Source organism: Mirounga angustirostris, unplaced genomic scaffold (assembly GCF_029215605.1).
Source record: "Mirounga angustirostris isolate CCGP_5_RB_7025 unplaced genomic scaffold, mMirAng1.0.hap1 SCAF_1, whole genome shotgun sequence".
Classification (NCBI taxonomy): Eukaryota; Metazoa; Chordata; class Mammalia; order Carnivora; family Phocidae; genus Mirounga; species Mirounga angustirostris.
In genome coordinates this window covers 52,594,181-52,606,749 of record NW_026991709.1, presented here as the reverse complement: position 1 = coordinate 52,606,749, position 12,569 = coordinate 52,594,181, and the positions used below count along the sequence as shown (strand labels likewise).

General features: G+C 34.2%; 1 long non-coding RNA gene across 1 annotated transcript in view; it reads left to right on the top strand.

Moving 5' to 3' along the window:
- The window catches only part of LOC123834525 (uncharacterized), a 130,474-nt gene extending 118,896 nt beyond the window's left edge, over nucleotides 1–11,578 (top strand). Inside the window, exon 3 of the long non-coding RNA XR_010406624.1 lies at nucleotides 11,540–11,578. This is a non-coding gene — a long non-coding RNA (uncharacterized LOC123834525). The remainder of the gene's footprint in view (nucleotides 1–11,539) is intronic.
- The last annotated feature ends 991 nt before the right edge of the window (nucleotides 11,579–12,569 follow it).

Genomic DNA, 12,569 nt, shown 5'->3' with positions numbered 1-12,569 from the left:
AATATGGAAAGATAGCTTTTGTTTTGTAATGAGGATTTTGCCAATAAAGTCTAATTAAACCTTTTTTTTTTTTAAAGGTAAGTTTAGTGTATATTGCTAACTTTTGTAGAACACATAAGAATATATATATTCCTATTAGTTTGTTTTTACATAAAGAAAGGCTGGGCATTTATAACAGAAACTAATAAAAGAGGTTACCTACAGGGTATATAGTTCCTTATATACAGAAACTTTTATATTTGCAGATAGATTTCCAAAACTAAGATTACTGCTCCAAGGAAGATGAAAATTTTTTAAAAGATTCTAGTACACCCTATGTTCATTTGTCTTGTTTCTTAAATTCCACGTATGAGTGAAATCATATGGTATTTGTCTTTGACTGACTTATTTTGCTTAGCATAATACTCCAGCTCCATCCACATAGTTGCAAATGGCAAGATTTAAACAAAACAAGACAAAACAAAATCAAGAAACTCTTAACTATAGAGAACAAACTGATGGTTACCAGAGAGGAGGTGGGTGGGGGGATCAGTTAAATAGGTGGATTAAGGAGTGTGCTTATGTATTGAGCACAGGGTGTTGCATGGAAGTGATGAATCACTAAATTCTACATCTGAAACTAATATTATACTGTATGTTAATTAACTGGAATTTAAATAAAAACTTGGAGGGGGGTGCCTGGGTGGCTCAGTCATTAAGCATCTGCCTTCGGCTCAGGTCATGATCCCATCGAGCCCCGCATTGGGCTCCCTGCTCAGTGGAGAGTCTGCTTCTCCCTCTCCCACCCACCCTGCTTGTGTCTCCTCTCTTGCTGTCTCTCTCTCTCTCTCTGTGTCAAATAAATAAATGAAATCTTAAAAAAAAACTTGGAGGAAAAAAATAAGTAAAATTAAAATTTCAGGTATATTGCTAGTTTACTTAACCTGAAAGTTTGTAGCAATTCACATTTCTCCCAAAAATATATGATTACCCATTTATCTGTATCATTTCCAGCATTGGGTGTGATTGTTTTTGTTTTTGTTAGTCTGATCCCTCTTTTTTAAAACTAATTTTTTGGTGACTGCATTATTTATTTATTATATAAATATTTCCTGTGTACTAGGCATTAAGGATATGGTGGCAGGCAAGATAGAAATAATGTCAGCCTTCCTAGAGTCCAGTAGGCCAGGAGTTAGTTTGTTATTAATTAACAAATTTATTTGTTGTCACAAAGGTTGTCTGAAGAAAAATACATGGTGATAGGAATATTGTTTGCTAAGGTTTTCCAGAGGATATAACAACTAAGCCTAAACCCAATGGATGAGTAGGAAGCAGCCAGGTGAAGGAGAAAGCAGATGGGAAGACCCTTCCAAGCAGAGGAGGTAAATCAAGTGCAAGGTCCCAGAACTAGAGAACCTGAGTTCTCTAGAGTAAAGGAGAGCCCTGTAGTGTATAACAGTTGACCTCTTAAACCAAGTTAAGGAGCAATGAGCAATAACAATAAGAAAATACCGGAAAGATATATGCAGGACAGTGACAATACAAGATTTGTATTTTAGAAGAATTGGTTTGAACTGTGCAAAAGTGATTGGCTAAGAGTGGATGCAAGAGAAGCAATTCAAGTTAGGGATGCGAGACACGCCCCCCCCCCCCCCCCCCCCCCCGCATAAGGTAGTAAGAGAGGTGACAGAAAGAAGGAACTGGAGTTGGTAAAGTGGATAAGGGCTTTATATTTAATTGGATGAGCCAAGTGAAGTAGAGAGGAGGGATTAAAAGATATTTCCCAGATTTCCCATATCAACAATTCAGTGAATGGTTGTTCTGTTAACTAAAAAAGAATGTTCTCTAGCTCATAACCAGGAGCCAAGTTTCTAGGCAGGAATGGGTTTAATTTCAAATATGTTGAGTTTGAGTGCCTGCCAAATGCCCTAGTAGAGCTGTTGAATTGACATCTGGGTAGATGTGTCTGGAATTTATGGATATGACTTGGAGATAAAAGTTTTCCTTCGATGATGATAAATTCCCAAAGTGGGTCAAATGGCCTTCAACACTCTTATGGTTCTCAGCATTCATTACTATAATTAAAAAAAAAATTCTCATTTACATTCCCACTAGTAATCTATGACTATCCCATTTTATCTCAGAATTACTATCATTGAATAATGCCATTAATATAGTTTATCTCTGAATAGGTTACTGAACACAAATTTGTTTTAATTTTCACCTCTTCTGTTTGTTTGGTAAACAAGGTACAAGGTATGTTTAACTAATTTTATTTCCTTTTGGGTGAATTGACTATTCCTGTCTTTTGTCTAGACACCACTTGTGCTCTCACCTATGCATTTGAGCTCATTCATTAACTAATCTCTTGTTGTGTACTCATCATCATGTATTACACAGTTACATAACGGTTTGAGACTCAGAGTAAAAATGTATGAGATACATTCTCTGCCTTCTGATCCGGAGAAACAAGAACTCTAAGATTAAAATAATATGTGCTTAGTGCCATGAAGGAGATGTGTCCAAGTGTTATCTTGAGGGACAACTGACCCACCCTGGGCAGGGAATGGGACAGAGAAGGAAGCAACATCTGAGCTGAAAATCAGTGGTAACTAAGCCAGGAAAGAGTGCATTATGGGGAATGTTGGGGGTGTGTTGAGAGTGGAGCGGGTCAGGTAGAGGTAGTATGCTATAAAATGGCAGAGAATGTGTAGAGAACATTGCTCATGTACAAAAATTATTTCAGTATAAGTATGGCATTGAGTGAAAGCAGAGAAAGGCAAAAATAATACTAGAAAGATAAGCAGAGTTCAGATTACAAGGTTAGATGTGTTGTAAATCTGTATTTCCTCAATATTTTATTTGATATACCCATCTCAGAAACTATTCTATCATATACAGAAACCACACTTAATGCCCCATGATCCAAATGAGTAATGGAATCATAGAATGGGATTTGGTACAAGGTATTACATTTTCTGCTCATTTTGACCCATGTGAATGGAGACATCAATGAAATAAGGATTTTGTTGTTCATGTAGAGATACAAACAACAAAAAAATTGAAGCTGGATTATATTCTATTCCATTTATATCCTGAACTTTCTTCTTTCAAGTCTCAAGGCCATCCCCCCTAGTATAAGTGTTCAGTGAGTTTTGAATGTTTAAAGGTTAACTGCATACAAAGTTTATAGTCTTACAGATTTCCATGGGTTAATATAAATAGGAAAATATGGGTTAATTTTACAGAATGTTAAAGACTCTATTCATGCAATCAGAATTTATAAAAATGAAAAATACGGAATTTGAAATAAACAGCAAGTAACTGATCGTTTCTGAATCTGATATTTTCAGATATTCCTTCATCTTCTTTTGGGAAGTAATAACCACACAAATTTTAGGGTGCAATTATCCACCAGTTTGTTTGTAGGATGCCACATAGGCTGCTGGTGAATGAAAAAACAAAAACCAAAAAACCCAAACCAAAAAAAAAAAACAAAAACCCTCAAACGCTGCATCCTCGCCCACACAGAAGGATTAGTTGTTATTTCTTATTTAGTACATTTGCTTAGATTATGCTTAATTTTGTTCAGAATCTTCAATAATAGCAAAGTCATCAATTTTAACATAAATACATAGTTTATAAAGCTAAAGAGAGCAACCAAATAGCTAACATTTTAACAGAAAACTGTGTTTTAGGATCTTTGATGGCGTTGTATTGTCTTAAATTTGTAACATAAAGCCAGGTACTCTAAACAGAAAAGTATATATCTACATACTGCAAGTCATATTTTTTTTTTGTGGGAATATGTTTAGTAACATTTGCTTAGTTTGTCATCTCTGTCATCATATGTATTCAAATAGAAATGAATTTGCCATCAAATTCTGATTATTTTTTTTGTCATGCCATCTTCATATATGGTCTCTTTAAAATCTTTGCAGAAGCTAATTTTTACTTCAGCCACCTTGACTGGTGGATATCCCATCTAATCCCATCCAAACTCTTAGTTTGAAGCATATAAATGAAAAAGAATTACTTTTACTGTAAAAATAGAGTCTAAAAACTTACAAAATGTAATTACCTAAACAAAACAAGGTAGCCTAAATAAATAAATATCCAGAAATACTGTGAACACCATTTATACTTATGCCTAAATGTAACCCGTGCTACCATGTTAGATATGGAAAGACAGGAGTTTGAAGCCTCAGTGGCATATACTAATAAATGCTGCAATGTTATGCTTACAGGTGAGTTGTAACCTTAGGTTATTTTAAATCTACTATAACCATTCCAGTTTAATGAATCAATAGAACTCTCACTAGAATTGATGAATTGGTAAATACTAGTATTGATGAATATTAGAATTCAATTCATGAATGTGTTTTCTAAGTGCCCTTGAAAAGTATTGAGTTCCTTCTATGTGTTAAGTACTCTTCTAGGTGCTGAAGATACAGAGGCAAACAGGATTGACAAAAACCTTGCCATCAGGGAGATGTATTTTATTAAGAGAATAGGACCATAAGCAAATAAAGGAAAGAATAAATAAATAAGCTTATTTCAAACTGGGATAAGCCCCTTTTAGTAAATAAAGTACTGTAATGAGATAGAAAGAATTTTATACAGAATGACTTTCATAAGAAGTTAACATTTACAATGAGTCTTGACGATAAGCAAAAGCCAACAATGCCTATTATAAAGCACAGTGGAAAGGTCAAGTAGATGAATGAATGTATGAGTATGGTGTTGAGGGGAACAAAACAGAGATATAAATTTTAGAGTCAGAGTATATAGTGCTATATAAATCCATGGAAATACAGTTATTCAGGAAGAAAATAGACAAGAGAACAGGGTTCAAAACCAATGCCTGCACACTACAATATTTTGTGTAAGGGTATTTTATGCAATAAAAAGCCAAAGAGTCAGAAAGAAAAGTTAGGAGGTTATAAAGTCTCAAAGCCTAAAGAGGAAGAAATTCATCAACTGTTGCCTGTGACAGAAATTCGAATGAGAATAGATATGTTTCCATTGGATTGGACAAGAAGGAAGTATTTAGTAATCATTAAGGTAATTTCAGTGAAGGAGGAAAAAAGCCATATCAGAGTAGTTTGAGGAGTAAATGGTAGAGATAGATAGATTTACTACTTAGTGTATAGAAAATATTTTTTTTAAAAAAAGGGCTTTGATACAAAAATAAACATGTTGGAATGATAGCTGGAGGATATATGTTTAAGAAAAAGTACACTGATGATGCGGAAGAGAGAGGGGATGTAGTCCTAAGCAAATGAGAAGCTATAGGATCGTGTGTCCAAGTGGAGAAGTTAGTATTATATAGGACCAGGGAAACTCTGAATTAAAATATATGGGAAAAAGCATATGTATACAGAAAAATATTTGTATATTTGGTGGTGGAAAAATGAAGTAGTATTTCTCTAATTGCTTTTCTTCAATGAATAAAAATTAAGATCCTAGGCTGAAAAAGAAAAAAAATGGAGATTTGATATAAATTGTTATATTTTTAAAATTTTTTTAAAGATTGTATTTATTTATTTATTTGAGAGAGAGAGAGAGCACAAGCAGGGGGGGAGTGGTGGAGGCAGAGGGAGAAGCAGGCTCCCTACTGAGCAGGGAGCCCGATATGGGGCTTGTTTCTAGGACCCCAGGATCATGACCTGAGCCAAAGGCAGATGCTTAATCAACTGAGCCACACAGGTCCCCCTAAACTGTTATCTTGGGGGGGGGAACAAATTTACTGATGAAATATAGAATAATGGCTATGTAGCGGTAAGTGCCCCCTTGAAATCTGGGCTCAAGAATTTAAAGTGAGTCCAAGCAGTAAGGTTCTGTTTTCTTCATCTGTATTCATGTGTTGGGGTCCAGACTTATTAAACTTTGGGTTTAACTTGAGTTGTACTCTTTGGGTATAATCAAAGGAGATAGAAGAAACTGGAGGATGTGTGTGTGTGTGTGCATGTGTGTGTGTGTGTGTGTGAGAGAGAGAGCAAGAGAGAGAGAGGTAAATCTAAAAGTATGATTATCATGATGGATCACTGAACTGTACGAGTAAGAAGTGAGGGCACTGAAGGGGCAAGAAAGCAGAAACAGTTGGGCCAGTAGTTTGCAGATATTGACAAAATTGAAGTTGGATGACAAGTAGTAAGGACCTGGAAATATAGATGGTAGTACTTAGAGACTGGAAGTCAGAATGAAATAACAAAGAAAATTTAGTTAATTAATTACTTGAACAGTGGTGACCATCTAAACCCCCAGCCCAAAGATGAACATATAAGAAAATAAAAAAATATGTAATCCTGGATACATTTAAATACTATCTCCATCAAGAAGCTAACAGATCAAGAAACACATATCCTAAATAAACAAACCTGGTAGGTTTACAAATTAAATTTTTATCACTCTGTGATGATAAAGTAAATCATTCTGAAACATGATTTTATAGATTATCCTATGGCACAACTATCAAGTGACAAATGAAAAATATGTTTATTTTCTCTAAATTCATAAGGATACTTTTTTCCTTAAACACTGAAAACTTTTTTCATAACTTAGAAAACATGTCATGACTCCTTAGACATGAATGCACGTCTTCTTTTTGTTCCAGAGGTATACTTGTTTTTATAGATAACTCAACCAATCCATTTTTTAAAATATAAAAATACTAAAAATATTGGTTTTACTTGTACAAGGAAACACCTGAAATAAGTGAGTATTTTCACCCACTGTCTCTGAGATTTCTGGTTAACTGGCACTCCTTTGCTATGCTGTTGTGAGTTTAGTGAATTCAGTCTGCATTTGTGACTACAGGAGAGCCTACATAAGATATGCCTAAAAACTGAGACTAAATTTTTGATTACATTTTTACTATCTGGCACACTTTTTATAAGGAAGTAATAACAATTGCCTAACTAAAAGGAGATCCACATGCTAAAATTTATTTCCTTGTACCAATTACAGAAGAAGTAGAAGAAGGTAGAGCTTTCAAATTTCAAGTGATACAGAAATATTCTAATGTAAGACAAGAAATATCAACCATGATAGGATTTTGATTATTAACCACTATGGCAAACATGGTTTTATTCTTTATTACCTTGTAAGACATATTTATATATGTGTATATGTACACATATATAAGATTGTATATGGGTGGTATGGAGGAAGTTGGGGGTGCAGATGAGTGTTCTTATAACCTCTTTGATTAATATCTGTGTGGCTTCCCTTCTCCAGGATTATTTGAGTATGACCGCTATCAGTGTTATGCTTAAAACTGAGATTTCTCCAGGAAGAAGCTAGGAAACTTAGGACTCTGGTTTCAGTTAGAGATAGGATTTATCCTGGAGAGTACTACTGAAGCAGAAGGAGAAAATTTTGTTGAACATGTTTACAAGATAGTGATTATAAAAATGGATTTTGGTTTCAACTTTTCTTCCTTTCTAGTATTAGCATTTAAAACTATAATTTTCCATCTCTGTACTGCTTTAATTACATCCTACATATTTAATGTTTTCTATTTTAATCTTATTTTATTCTAAAATTCTTTCCAGTTTATCTTGGGATTTCTTCTTTAACCTATGGTTATTCAGAATTATGTTGTTAATTTCTAAATATTTGGAGCTTTTCCAGATAACTTATGGTTATTGACTTCAGATTGAATTTCCTTACCATCACATAACATGCTCTAGAAAGCTTATTCTTTTGAACTGTATTAGGAAGTATAGTTTAGCATATGGTCTACCTTGATAAATGTTTCATCTACACATGAAAAGAATATATATTCCACAGATGTTGGGTGTAATATTCTCTAAGTGTCAACTAGACTAATATAGTTGATGATATTATTTAAATCTTCTGTATTTTTACTGATATTTTTGAACAGTAATTTTATCAGTTAATAAGAAACAGTGTTAAAATAAAATCTCAAATTAGATTGTAGATGTGTTTATTTCTCCCTTTAGTTCTACCAGATTTTTGTATAGGTATTTCAAAGCTCTTTGATTAGGTGCAAATCAATTTCAGATTATTATATCATCATGATGGGATTGACGCTTTTATTCTTATAAAGTGCCCCTCTTTATTTCTAGTAATATTCCTTAAAATAAATAAAATAGGTGTTTAGTCATAGGTGAAATCTGTAGCAGCTTGCTTTCATTTGTTGGTCTATTTTGATTTACTTATTTTTCTCTTGACTCTGGGTCACATTTTCCTATTTCCTAGTATGTTTAGTAATATTTAATCACATATTGGGCATTGTGGATAATATGTTGTAGACTGTAAGTTCTATTATCTTCCTTTGAAGAGCGTTGATTTTACTCTAGCAGACAATTAAATTAAAAGTAGATCATTCTGCACATATGAAAGATTGGTTTTATATGAGTAAAGATTAGTTTCATATGGATGGTTTCATATAGAAAGATGGCTTGTTTTGATTTTGCTGTTAGTCTTAAGGATATTCTTCATCCTGGGCTGATAACTTTTCCCTTAAGGCTTAACTGTCCTGAAGCTTTAATGGAATGCCCCAACTGCTTATGAAGCTCTTCTAACATAACAAGATTAAAACTTTAAACTCTGTCTCCTTTGCTGTGCATATCAGCTAAAATAGCTGCTAAATTTTTTCAGCTTTACAAATGTTCCCTGTTGCTGGGCCCTTGGGATCTATCCTATGCCTGTACAATTTAAAGGTTAAGTGAACATTTAAAATTTCAGGAATTTCCCCTCTGAGCCTACCTCATTTCTGGCACTTTTCCCTTCAATTTCCAACTGTACCAGCAGTCCTAAAGACTATCCTCTGTGATTTCAAACCAGTAAGACTTTGGCTCTGTGTTTGAGTTCAGACCGCCCCAGCCACACAATAGGGAAATGCCCCAGCAGGGAAGAACATGTAAACATAGATCTTCATTCTATGTAATTCTCTTCTTTCTAGATTGTATGGCTTCCACTTTGAGCTTGCCTTTGGGCATTTCCTAGTGCCTTCAATAGTTGGTGTTTTTCAAATGTTTGGTTCAGGGCTTATAGTTGTTCTTAGTGGGAGGATTAGTCTGATACAAACTACTTCTCCATTATTGGAGCCAAACCTAGTATCAAAATGGACTTTGGAATAGCACAGACTGGTTGATTTACTTTCATTGACTACATGTTTACTTACTACGCAATGTGCTAGCAAATGTTCCAGGTATTGGAAAGGATGAATATGACCAAGCCCTAGTTTTAGTCTAGCAGGAAGGATAGACTCCCTCAAATGTCTGTGATAGCGCATGAGAAGTGCTCAGAGAGAAATAGTTCCAAGTGCTCTGCTATCACAATTCAGGGAGCAAGGAATTCTACCTGGTCAAGTTTTCCCAGAGGAAATAATGGTTGGATTGGATCTTGAACAATGCATCAGAGGCTTACCATATCAAGAATGGTCTGAAAGTTATGAGGAAAGAAATTTTAGACAAAGCTAACACACAAACCAAAGAAGTACAAAACTAGATGGTTTATTTTGAAAAAGGCAGATGAATATGAGTAGTAAGTTTAGTTGGAAAGGTGTGATGAGGCCAGTTTGTGAATAATGTGTAATAGTAATAACAATTAAAAACTACTACTACTAACTGAGAATTGATTATGCAAGTATTTAGGATAAGCAGTTAGCATGTTTTCTCGATTGATTATAACTACAACCCTCTGCAGTAGGTACTATTAGGATCCCCCATGTTTCAGATGAAGATATTGAGGTTTAGAGAAATCGAATAATTTGCACAAGGCTACTCAGTTGGTAAGTGCAGAGTTGTGACTCCAACTCACTGTGTTTGATTTCATACACAACACACTTACCTACTCCTCTAAAGAGTTTCAAAGTGATCTCATAAGTAAATAGGAAAACCTGAATGATTTAAAAGAAGTCAGTGTCATTATTAGATCTGTATTTTAGAAAATTTAGCTTTATGGAAATATGGGAAATTACAGAGAAAGGAGATTAAAAGATCAGTTATAACAACATGGATGGACTCAGAAGGTATTATGCTAAGTGAAATAAGTCAGACAGAGAAAGACAAATATCATATGATTTCTCTTATCTGTGGAATTTAAAAAACAAAGCAAATGAATAAACAAACAAAAGCAGAAACAGACCCGTAAATACAAAGAACAAACTGATGGTTGCTGGAGGGGATGGGTGAAATGGGTGAAGGGGTGTGGGAGATAACAGGCTTCCAGTTATGGAATGAGTAAGTCATGGGGATGAAAGGTGCAGCCTAGGGACTAGAGTCAACAGTACCGCAATAGCATTGCATGGTGACAGATGGCAGCTGCACTTGGAGTGAGCATAACATAGGTGTAGAGTTGTTGAATCACTGTGTTGTACACATGAAACTAATGGAACATAATGTGCCAACTATACTCAAATTAAAAAAAAAAAGTTGCTAAATTCTACATGTAACACTTTGTAAAGGCATTCAAGTTACCCAACACTTCACTACTATTTCATGAGTTCAAACTTTTTATGGGTTTATCATTTATAAAGATACAAAGGAGTCAAGAAGGTGGCAGATTAGGCCAGACAATTCATATGTTCTTAAATTTAACAGCATTGCACAGTAATTTAGAGTCTTATAAGTCTGATTGCCATTATCCTTCCCTCTCTTCCCCATACCATTTTGTAAAACACTACCTATTATATAATAGGTAACATTCTGATTAACCTCAGTGATCAATGATAATTTCTGCATTCTTAGCCAGTTTCAGATTAGAGTTTGGTCTGATAACTGCTTCCTCCATCATCTTTAGTGATCATACATAAAGGATAGAATTAGAGGCAGGTTAAATGCCAGTCACCGCCAATGAAGGGGTTTGGTGTAAAGACTTCATGATTCTATTTTTAGACATAGATTCCCAGTCTTTTGCACAGTAGGAATGGAATTCAAAAAGCCAAATAAAACATTTCAAAAATAATGTTTTAAGTCATAAACCTAGTTTGAGTCTATTTATAAGATCTATTGTGTCCCTACTTCAGTTCAAATACCTGTAAAATGCATGTGGCATTTTATGTTTTGGGCATTACTTCATTGAGTAAGTTCCATCTTTGAATTCTTTTTAGAAATTTTTCTGAGTAACTGGTGTTTGCACTTTACACTTCTTGAAAAATGAGGTATTCCACATATCATAAAATGAATAAAATAACTGAGATTAAGAACAGACTACCTAGGTTTGAATTTTTGATTCATCATGTCTCAGTTGTATGATTTTGCACTAATTTTTCTTAACCTGTCTTCTTCAGTTTATTTGTCAAAATGTCAGAGATAATGAGTGCTATCTTACAAGGTCCTTGTAAGGACTGAATGAGATAATAAATGCAAAGAACTTCAAACACTGTAAATATCCTAATATTACCATTACAAATGTTGGGAATTTTCTCTGAAATTTACTTAGAGATCCTGATTTTATTATAAATCTATTCATAATTATCTTGCATTTTCACTGACCTTGTTGAAAGTTTCTGGTTTCAGATCCATGAGATCCTATAATTATGTCATAAGATTTATTATGTTTGTCTGAAATTTACTTTTTTCAACAGGAGAGTCATTTATGAAACTTCTACTAATTTGAAATAACCAATTTGAATAGAGAGAGGTCATTTTAGACCCATCTTTGAAATAAACTGGGGCAGATAGCTCAGGTAATTGTTTTTTTCTGTCTTAAAAGGAAATGCTAACCTGCCTGTATTCATTCCCTAGAGCTGTTATGACATATAACCGCAAACTCAGTGGCTTACAGCAACAGAAACTTATTTTCTCACAGTTTAGGAGCCCAGAAGCCTGAAATCAAGACATCACCAGGTTTGGTTTCTTCTGGAGGCTCTGAGAATCTATTCCATGTCTTTCTCCTTGCTGCTGGCAAAGGCTAACAATCCTCAGAATTCCTTGGCTTACAGATCCTCACTGTACTACTTGTTTCCACCTTCATGTCATCTTCTTTCTGTAACCTATCTTCTTCTTTCTTTAATAAGGATGCCGGTCAGATAGGGCTGACTGTAAATCTAGGATGATCTCATTTCAAGATGTTTAACTTAATTACATCTGCAAAGACACTATTTCCAAAAAAAGTCATATTCATAGGTACCAGGGTTAGGGCTTGACATATCTCTTTGGGGACTGCTATTCAAACCACTACACTGCCAAATGCTAGATTGGAGAAATTGTTATAAAAATATTATTAATCCAATGGCAGCATAATAATTGACTAGGCACTAAAGAAAAATACATGAAGTAAATATAAATTATTGTCACCAATTACAATTGAGTTGTAGAGAAAATAAACTTTATATATGAAATGATTTTTTATTCAGTACAGCATTTAATGTAACCCTAAATTATCTAGACTGGAAATTATACAATAAGATAGATAATGTTTTCCACTCAGGAGTCAAAATAGAAACAAACAGAATTTAGAAATAACATTTATTTCAACCTAATTCTTGATCTTGTCATGGGAGCCTGTATAAGAGAACAATTCTCTATATTATATACTGAATTTTGGATTCTCTTACGTCAGTTCGGACACTGGCTTAATAAAGAGAATGTGGACTTTCCAGTTCAGCAAATTGG